This window comes from Caloenas nicobarica, chromosome 17, assembly GCF_036013445.1.
Source record: "Caloenas nicobarica isolate bCalNic1 chromosome 17, bCalNic1.hap1, whole genome shotgun sequence".
In the NCBI taxonomy this organism is placed as follows: Eukaryota; Metazoa; Chordata; class Aves; order Columbiformes; family Columbidae; genus Caloenas; species Caloenas nicobarica.
In genome coordinates, this window is record NC_088261.1 from 7,684,412 (window position 1) to 7,694,742 (window position 10,331).

A 10,331-nucleotide genomic window follows, 5' to 3' on the forward strand; every position below is an offset into this window, starting at 1 on the left:
GGAAGATGTAGGCCTGATGTCGGCTATCCAGCAAAAAGCCTTCAGAAAAGGAGATTTTGGAAGATGACTGCAAGTCTGAGGACAGGCCTGGCTGAGAGAAAGAGGTAAAAATTAAGACAGTTTATCCCAGAGAACCAAGTAAGTAGCCAGGGAAGGACTGACAAAAATATGAATTATCTGTGTATTCAAGTGTTGCCTTTGAAAAATATAATGTGATAACCAGGTGTGTGAGGCTCTAAAATAAAAGGTATGGGCTGCTCTGCTCCTCTGCCATAGGCTTTGGGCGTTTTATTGGATTCTCTGCTTATATATTTTAAATCTCAAGGAAATGCAGTTTCTGACTAATTGGATGAACCATTATTACCTGCTCTATTGCAGTTACTACAAAGGGATTTATCCTGTATCTGCCAAAATGTTCAAATCCTTTAGAAAAAATATCTTTGTTTTTCCCCCCTACTACAAGGGTTTTAGTTTGTTTGTGAATACCAAATGTGGCTTGCAATGAAGAAAGAGAACTAGCCTATAAGAGAGATGGTTTTAGTTGGCAATGCTAAAGTCATTTCCCATACTGCAATTTGGAAGGCCTAGTATGGTCTGAGAGTTTCATTACTGTGCTAGTACAATTCATCAGCATGCTATTCCCAGATATTCTTGCGGTTCTGGTTAAATCTGTGTCCTCTTCAATGATTAAACTAGGATGGTACAAGACATCTCACAGTGTATGCTGCTATTATTGAAATTCATCTCATAAATGGTGTTCTTAGCCAAGGAAAGTATTTGTGAAATTCTTTCTCCTTTGTAGGTCAACTCTAATTCCTAAATGTATTTTGTATTGCTTCAGTCAGGTTCATTCAATCTTAAAAAACAATCTATGCATTTAAACATAGAAGGCTATCATGTGCAAGTACATTTTGTAAACTTATTATGCTAAGAGACAGTCACCCAGATTGGAATTCAGGCGTGTTGATGGGAAGTGACACTATTGTGGATGGTATTTCTCTTTCAGGAATAAAAGGTAGGCTTTGTTCACCATGTCAGTTAAGCCAGCACTAAATTCACTCACTCAACTTTCTGTACCTGATGTCAGTTCAGGCATGAGTACACGTTTCTGACAGTTCTATTAATAGAGGACCCAACTGAAGGCACTGAAGACTGAAAGGTTACATGAAACAACTCTATTTCTATTACATTCTGTTAATGAAAATAATCTTGATCTGTTCACCATTAGGTCATCTTACTTAAAAAGGGAAGTTTCTGCAGTCTGCTATGGCTTGTGTATGATTTTCCTTGTAAGGAAGATAGGAGGCTGTGGGTTGGGAGAGAAAGGATATGCTTTAAGCTGGCATAGATGACCTGGATTCCTTTATTCTGGCAGCAGATTCAACCCTAACTTATAAAAGTAATATGTATTTCATTATAGGAAGCATTAGTGACTTAAAGTCCTCTAACCTTGCTCTGTCAAATCACCTTGTGTGCAGCTGCAGAATGTAGAACATGGCTATTGCTGCTGAGGGCAGGTGTGTGACCAAGATATAAACTAGTTTAATGTTTCCTTATAGCAAGAAAGACTTCGTGGAATCCTGCCATGAAAATGAAGCTGTCATGCCAGAGCAGAGTGGGAACTCTCTTGGCTCACAGTTCATGTTGCCTGTCCTTAAACACAACAGGCTATCTGAAAAGAGGTAAAACCTTTCCCTGACCAGATGAAGTGATCTTCTGTTCTGTTAATATCTACTGCCTATGCACAAACACCTTATCCTACTGTTTGCTGAGGCAACATGCAGTACATTTCAGGAAAAGATCTAAAGATAGAAGAGACTGTTTTCTTAACTTTGTTTTACTGTCTTTGGCACACAGCGTCTCTGCAACCATCACTCCAATCTCTGCATTAAATGGAAGGGCAATAAGAATATAGATTACTTTCTCTCTCCTGAGACCATTTCTTGTATAATGACTGTTCAGACCTTACAGCCATTTGCTGTGGTCCTTACTGCATTAATCTTTTCCCTTGGCAAGGGTATATTATCATAATCATTCATCTTGTGGTTAAAGTAGGAAATCGTGGAAGCTTTTCTGACACCTTAAAAGGGATCAAAGTTTCACATTCGGCATCTTACTTTGCTTGAATATGATGACTTTCGTTTGACTTTCTCCCCCAATTCCTCATTCACAACACAAGTCACAGATTACGCTAGTAGACACTTTCTGTTCAGTAGAGAGTCTTCAAGCCGGATTCACACTGTTAGCAACATCTGCTCCCCTACTTCAGCTTCTTGGCAAAAACAAAAAGCTGATGGTAAGATAGACATAGCTCCTTGTAACATGTTCTGTAATGTTCATCTAATTTTACATGCTGGAGTCAGTGAAGGGATATTTAAAATGGTAGCAATGTGAGTTTTCAGGCTTAAAAAAAGTTGCAAATGGGGATCATTTATACATCCATTATAACATTTGGAGGCTTGAGTTTCTTGCAGTTAATATCTAGGAAACAAGTTGCTTTCTTAACAGTAGAAGCTAGATATTTTTAAGGGTTTATATTCTGGATCCAAATTGTCACCAGGAAAAAGCATCAGTTTGCTGAGCTGTGGTGTACTGGTCTATCCCGTTACACTTGAATTTGCTGTGCATTCCCTGATATAAAAGTAGTTTGCTCTAAGGAGTGTCTTTTCAAATGAGCCCCGATTGAGTTTGCTGTGAACAGTAGAATCCAAGTTACTTCTTTATATATTGTATGCGAAGGTAACATTTGCTTACTACCATGGTTGTGTATCATGAAGACAAATGCTCTGAAAATTCCTTGTTAAGAGAGAATTCAGGAAAAAGGAGGCAGAAATTCACTGTATTTTATCTTTGATTCGTAGCTCCCTGCTGGCTTGAATAAGAGTGTAACAAGGACTAAAAGCTGTTTTGTCTGCAATTAGGTATGACATATAAATAAAGTAGGGGACTAAACCCGGGCTGAACACATCAGATTGGCCAGAAGTATTTTGTGTAAGTTCAAGGCTACGCCTTCAAAAGTTTAACTGTTACTCAAATGTTGCTGGGCTCGTGTTTCACTGGGAAGTGGAGGGGGGTGGGGGGAAGAAGGGGGTTTCCTGGAAAAAATGGACAAGTGAATCAGTAGCAGGGCAAACAGAGAGAAACCTGGTACGGGAACTGCTGCAGCTGCTACAGCACATCTCTTCAGAACATACCTCTGTGCAGAGCATGATGAAAATGTTTGTATTTACTTGTGTTGTAGCAATGTTTAGATTCTCCAACTATGATCAGAGTCCTGCTGAGTTAACACTAATCCTTGATGATCTTCTGTAGAGATAAGAATCTCCATTCTTCTGTAAGAGTCTAAATAGTTAGGATGTGACAGTCCATGGTGCTAAAACATCTTGCCCAAGATGCCAGAGCAAGCCTGTATTGGAGCCAGAAATAGGAGCTGGTCCTGACTTCCATTCCCTGATACATGAAACCACAATGGCTTTAATGTTCAAACCTCACCATTTGTCTGTCTGTCATTCCTTAATAAATCCAGCAGTATTCCACCTAGGTCACTGACTATAGATAAAGGTTTCAGTTGTGGCATGAAGTGTGGAAAATGATTGCCTGAGCCAGGGAGGAGCTCTGTACATGTAGACTAAGTTGTTCACTGAAGGGTGACACCTAAACGAAGTATTTTTATGTAACTTTTGGATAAGATTTCTGGTATGAATCAACCTTGACAGGAATGGTCATGGTAAAACAGTCTCTGGAACTGCAGGAAATCCTTACGGATTCTTATGGTGGCATTGACTCAGAGTTTTGGCAGGAAAGTGCTGTTTAAGAGCTGGGTAAACCAGAATGACCTTGTTCTAAACTTTATTTGTATAAGCTTAAGCTATTACTTACACAGAAATCATTCTCAGCTAGGAAACTGAGACTCTGCCTAGTCATTAATGTCAGGATCAGGGTAAAATGCCCACCTGAGATGTGTTCACTTCAAACAACATGAACAAAATTAATTCAGAATACACTGGATTTCTTCCCTCATTGTTAGCAAGAAACAGTTGACTCCAAAATAAAAGACAGCAAACGAAAGCAGCATAAATTTATGATGAAGGACTGGCTTGAATGCCAAAATAGTTATGGGAAGGGTTAAACTAAAATGATAATTGCAATTTTCTAGCTTACATTTCTACAGAACTGAGCGTGAGAAATTTTTGCTTTGCTACCTGCAAAGCCTGACCTAATTGCCAGTTGGTTTAATACACTTGATGGAAAGCAGTCATGAGATCCACTGCTGCATCAGTTTTCAGTCCTTGGAACAAATACAAGGATGTGAAATATGAGGCAGGTAGTAATTGGTTTGCCTTTTCTGAAATGCTGGCATGTTACTGGAAGAAAATAAACATCAGTATTGCTACTTGAAGAAAATGAGGACATATATTTGAGAATGGTTTTTGTATATAAATTTGATGCCAGAAGTTAAAATACTGTTTTCACTACTTCCCTTTTCTATTTTTGGCTTAAGGCAGAGATTTAAATAATTGATTCATGAATTCAAATGGAAACCAGGAAATATTAATTTACATGATTTATTTTAATCTTATTTTACATTTGTAATTCTTACTTCTTTTCTTAAATAAAAGCAGATTCCTTGTGCTTGGCAGGACGTTACTTTTTGTCAGTCAGAAGGACAGGAGTAGTCAGTGATTTAAGATATGTCAGTATATATCTATTCAAACTTTCGATTTTTTGAGTCTTTAAGTACTATTTGAGGTCTTTTGTTTTTTCAGATGCTGTGAGCTTTTAACTGATAATTTTTGTTAAGTTACATTTAGATGGGATTCAGTTAAAATGCACAAAGGAATCATCAGAGATGAACATTTGCTTTTAGCTCCCCCAACTTCCAAGATATTAATACTACCTCCCACAAGTTAGAACTAATCATCCTGCAGCTTCATTTTGCTCATAGTGTGGAAAAAGGAATAACAAGCTGGCTTCCTTTTTCAAACCCCAGTTTAGTTCTTCCCATCTCTCAATGAACCAGTCATAAAAATCAACTTGTTGAATAAACTGAAATGAAGAATCCACTTCCTTTCTGCACCTGCAGATGAAGCTGGTGTCGTAAAAAGCTGGTTCAGCCCTCAACATGCTGTTTCAAGCCACTTACTCAGAAACACCCACCAGTTTGGTGTTTTGACTTGCTCTGAAATTTCTGCAGCAAGCCTGTATATTTTGTACTTAGTGATTCTACATGTCACTGTAGTGTGGGCTGCCTTTATTTCACATTTTATTTTAAACAGGGCTGTTTTTTAAAGGACAAGACATGCTTGGTTTAAAATAAAGAATGACACTTTAAAAATTGTTTTGCCTTTTTAAACTGGCAAATTCTTTGCTTTTGCTCACATTTTGCAAGATGTATCATAGTTGATACCACTTACCTCAAATTGCTTTACAACTGTAACTATTTCCTAATATTTGCACAGTAAGTGTCATAAACATCAGCATCCTGGGATTAGCGTAACTAAGAGCTTCAAAATGACCAAAATTTTCTCTTTTTGCTGGCAGAATTTGTTTCCCAGTGCTAACGTTCATGCATGGCTAGAGGGGCCTCATGTACTTACCAAAAGGGTGAATACAGCTTCCACTTTGCCTTGTCAAGAGTGACAGTAAATTTTGTTTGTGAGGACACTCTTCTGGGAAGTAAAGACATTCTCAATACTAAATGGGATTATTCTTAATTTAAATCTATCTTTATTCAAGTTTTTAGTTTACCCTAACATGAACATTTTCTGTAGTGATTAAAATACTGTGTTCCCTTGCAGAATAGTGTTCTCTTTCAGTCTGGAGGTAGCAAGGCTGGGAAGAAAAAGGCCTCATAGGGACCGGCCCCCATTTTTGTTGTCAATACTTGTCTGTTTGTCATTACTCATAATAAATGGCTCCTTATGTGTTATGCTGCCTTCTTAATTAAAGAGGGCTCTGGTGTATAGAAGTGAAGACTGCAGTGGTCAACTAATGGTTCTTCTGGGAATGAAAATTTCACTGTGGTAGAAAGGTCAAAACATAGGTTAAATAGACATTTAATTCCATAGTTTTCTTCCCAAATCCATGCAGATGTCACAGCCCTTTTCTGCTATAATTGTGCAGAAGCATCCATAATCCTATAATAAAATGTGAGAAATCCAGTTATCAGGCACTCCACTAAAAGTGAGCTTGAGCTAAAAAATGGCAAAGGCAAAAGCAGTTAAATTGCTTAGCAAAATAGTATATAATGCCTCACTTGACCTCCACGAGTTGTTCTGTGCTTGAATAAATCTCAGCTAGAAGAGGAAGCTCTGTTGCTCTGTTCCAGTGATGTGCAGCTTCCTCCTTTGTCTGATGTTAATGCAAAATGTTCTCACTTACAAAGAAGATTTTTTTAAAACTTTTTTTTAACCTTTTTTTTTTTTTTTCCTCCAGAGAAGAAGGTGGGAACAGTTAATAGAATTAGAGTGTGTTCATCATTTACTGCTTTGTGATTATGGGCTGGAACTGTAATTTCTTCTGCTATACCTTTTGAGGCAGAATTATACAGATACAACTGAGGACAGTGCTACCTGTGAAATGAGATATTTAGGTAAGCACCCCAATACATTTTTCATAAAGTTGCAGTTTGTTTCCTAATTAAAATGGTGTGGGAAAAGAGTCTGAACTAGTTTCCCTGCCCTCCCTTATTTGTCAGTAATAATGAAAAAAGTTGATTTTACATTATAGAGTGTGTAAACTTTATTTGCTGCTGTCAAAAGGCTAAAGTATGCTTACGCTGGATCCACACTATGTTTTGTGCTATTACCCAGGCAACATGAAATAAAGCATTTTAAAAGGAAATTCAGGCTGAGGAGGTAAAAGGGATGCGGTAACTAAAAATGTAGCATTTATCGAAACTCACAGAATGGGAATCTCCCAAGCAGATATTTTCCAATTAAGTATATAGTGAAACAGGTGGTCTGTCTGGTTTTCTTGAAGTTTTTTGGTAACAGAAGACTTCTCATAAAATGTACTGTACTCACAGAGATTGTTAGGCTGGGTGGTTCAGTCCCTTGCTACATATTTGTTCCACAAAATGCATGGAAAGGCAAGAGACAAGCAAATTAAATAATGGCTCATACTGCTAGTTCTGCCTGCAAAGGTTTGAAAAAAAAACGTTGGCAATCTGGTCTTGATTATTCAACTGCTAAATTTTATTCTAAAATGGTAAATATTTTGTAACAGTATTTTAAGTCATTAGCAGTTGCTACCTGAATGTTAATCGTGACTAAATGTGCCCACCAGCAGTACAGAGATACAGGTGCGGAATTACAGGTGCGGAATTTCTCAAACTCCCATTGAAAGAAAGCGCGCAGACTCCCCCCCATCTGGCTAGTACAGGCCGTGTGTATATTCCAAGGGAATAACAACTTGGCAAATGTGCATCAGTCCAGAGGACCAAAATGCAAGAAAAACATACACGTTAGTAGATGAGTCATCCCTGGAGTTTTGCAATATGGTCTTTTACGAGAAGAGGATAGACTATTGATCCTATAATATATCTGAAACTGAAAATCATGCTGATTTTACGCACCATCACATTACTTGAGTAGCCCGCTCTTGTGTCAGGTCAGCCACTGGTTTAAACTGTAGGTCAAACTGCCATCTCTCCAGACATGCAACCCAGATATTAATGTCTAAGTCCAAGTTTATCTTTGCATTTTATCATTGCAGACTGGGTTCAAAACTAAAAGTGATTTATTGTGCAGTCTTGGTTCAAATAGAGACCACAGTGATGAACCTTAAAAAAATACACAGCCTCTTACCTAACTCTCTGCCACTCTGCAGCTCTTTCGTACTCGTTATCATTGTCTTTGAATTCCTTGGAGTGGAATATTTCAGGTAGGTCCAGGCATGCATTTATTAAACTGTCTGCCTACCAGAATTATGTTGAATTTCATTTTTCTGATCTTGTCAGGCACTAAAATTACCAAGTCTTGCAGAAATCCATATTTCAATTATTTGCAGAATCTCATGATTTATGAATTTGCTTCTGTCACAATAGGTTTAAAATACGTACACCTCAAAATGCTGACCATTCCCATATATGCTTGCAAATACACACAAGCATGTGTTTTCTTTTGGCTACTTTAAATTTCTTTTGGCTACTTCATATTCTTTGTTTGGGTGATGCATGAGGGAGGTGAGATACAAAAAGCAGCTTATTTATTTCTTTCTAAAATCAGTATTGGTAGAGCTAGTCAGTGATGAGTATTATTTCTGTACCAATTATTTTGCAGACTTCGTTGCCATTTACTATTCAGTGGGTTAATAAGCTTCCTTTTGATAAATGTATAGAAACGGTTTGTAGTTAAGCAGTCAATTTGTATCTTTCTGACATCTTGGTTCACTGTTAATGCCCGTTCTCATGTAGCTTTCTGGAAAAGCTCTGGCAAAACCTCCAAAGCTGTTCATGGATGCAGCAGCATCTCCCCTTGAAGGATATTTGGATAAATAAATACATTCAAAAGCATTTTGTAGTCAATGCTTGGAAATCCTTTCAGGGAAAACTGGAAGCTTTCACATCAGTTGTTGAAGCAAGCCAGCTTCCTAAGCGTGGCAAACTCCCATGGCTTGGCCTGCTGAGCATCAGCCAACCAGTTGTAGCCGCCACCAAATGTGCATGTTCATCTGGGGAGTCTCAGTTGCATTTGTCAGGTTCAGCCGTCAAAACAACTTTTGGTACCGCAGCCGGATTCAGAATGGTGTAAGAAAACATGTTGCTGTGTGTGTGGACTGGCACCTGATGCCTCGAATAAACAGGTTCTGACTTGCTGCTGCCATAGAAGGATTTAACTGCTGGTGGCTTCTCGCATGACACAGCTATGAGATCTCCTGCTTAAATGAAGCATCAGGAGAACGGAGCTGGTGAAGGGAGTGTGAGAAGGATAAAAAGCTACTTTTGAGATTGCAGTGGCGCCTGGCACCCCTAGTGTAAGCTGTGCAGGCAAACACTGCACTTTGTTCCAAGTTGCTCTATATCCTGAGTGGCAGAAATGAACAAATAAGGGAAAAAAAATTGCTTTAAAGAAATAAGCTGTAATCTCATCTAAGAAAAGTTGACTTGTATAGTAGCATTCTGTAGCCCGCACTGCAAAAGTGGATCGTCACAAAGTTTTGCAGGAATTTTTTGGCATGGCGTTGTCTGCATGAACATGAAAACTGTAATCAGAGGAAAGGACAAATAGGCAATTAAAGGCAGGATAGCTATGATGTCTATAAATGCTGACAGGGTAAGGTTAAGCCTTTTAGAAGCGACTGCAGACTTGTACCCAGCAGTGGAAAACGGAGTGGATGGAAGGATATGGCTTGTGACACTGAGGTGAGGGAGGGGGACGTCTGGTGCCAGTAACAGTGGCGGAGTTGCAGTATATTCGACATTGAGGTTCCTTGTGACAAACCTGGCTCCCAAGGTTGGTGCTGCAGACAGAAAAACAGCCAGCTAGTACAGCATCAAAAAAGCATAAAGCAAACATGGCATCTGGAAGCCTTAATGAAGGGCAAAAGGGGAATCAAAAGTGAAAGAAGAGTCTAGAGCTGGTGGTTTGGTGTTTGTGAGGAACATTTTCTGTTTAAACTGACTATATCTTTGGAAAATGTGGAATTTAGAAATTCCACTTTAGGAAAGCAGAACTGATCTCCTGCCATAACACTATTAGTTAAAAATCTGCTTTTAACTGTCTATAAACTTCAAGTCTAGCAGTAGGTGTCAGGAGTTGAGAGCAAGAGAGGATGCTGCCCAGAAACTCCGAAGACATTTGGATCACGAGACATATAAGCCATTGAGAGGGAGAGTTAAATCCCGACGAGCTACCCTGTGGGGCCTTCCTTACAAGGTCTGAGATGTGGGAGGGCATAAAATATGGAAAATATTTGTCCCTAAAGGATGTAGAGTCCAGATCCACTACTGCTGTGCTTTTGAATAGAGCAAAGATGGGAAGGGAAAAAAAAAAAACAGGCGCAACTTGGAGTGTTTCACTTCCTATCGCTAATTAATCCCTCTGCCGCGAGCAGCTAGGATTCATCAGTCTGAGTCTCCGACACGCTGCTTAAGCTTTACTTCTGCCTACTGCTGTTGGTTTTTCTTAAAAAATACGAATAAAAAGGCAGTGACCGGTTTGCACAGGGACTGTCGGTGTGGGAGCGCCACCCAGCGGCGCCGCGCGGCGCTGCAGCGGCTGCCGGCAGCCGCGGGGGGGGCGGCCGGAGCCCCCGCTTCGCCCAAGGGCAGCAACTGGAATTCTTCGGAGTAATTCAAATGGCTTTTGCAGATCTTTTTATGCGCGGTT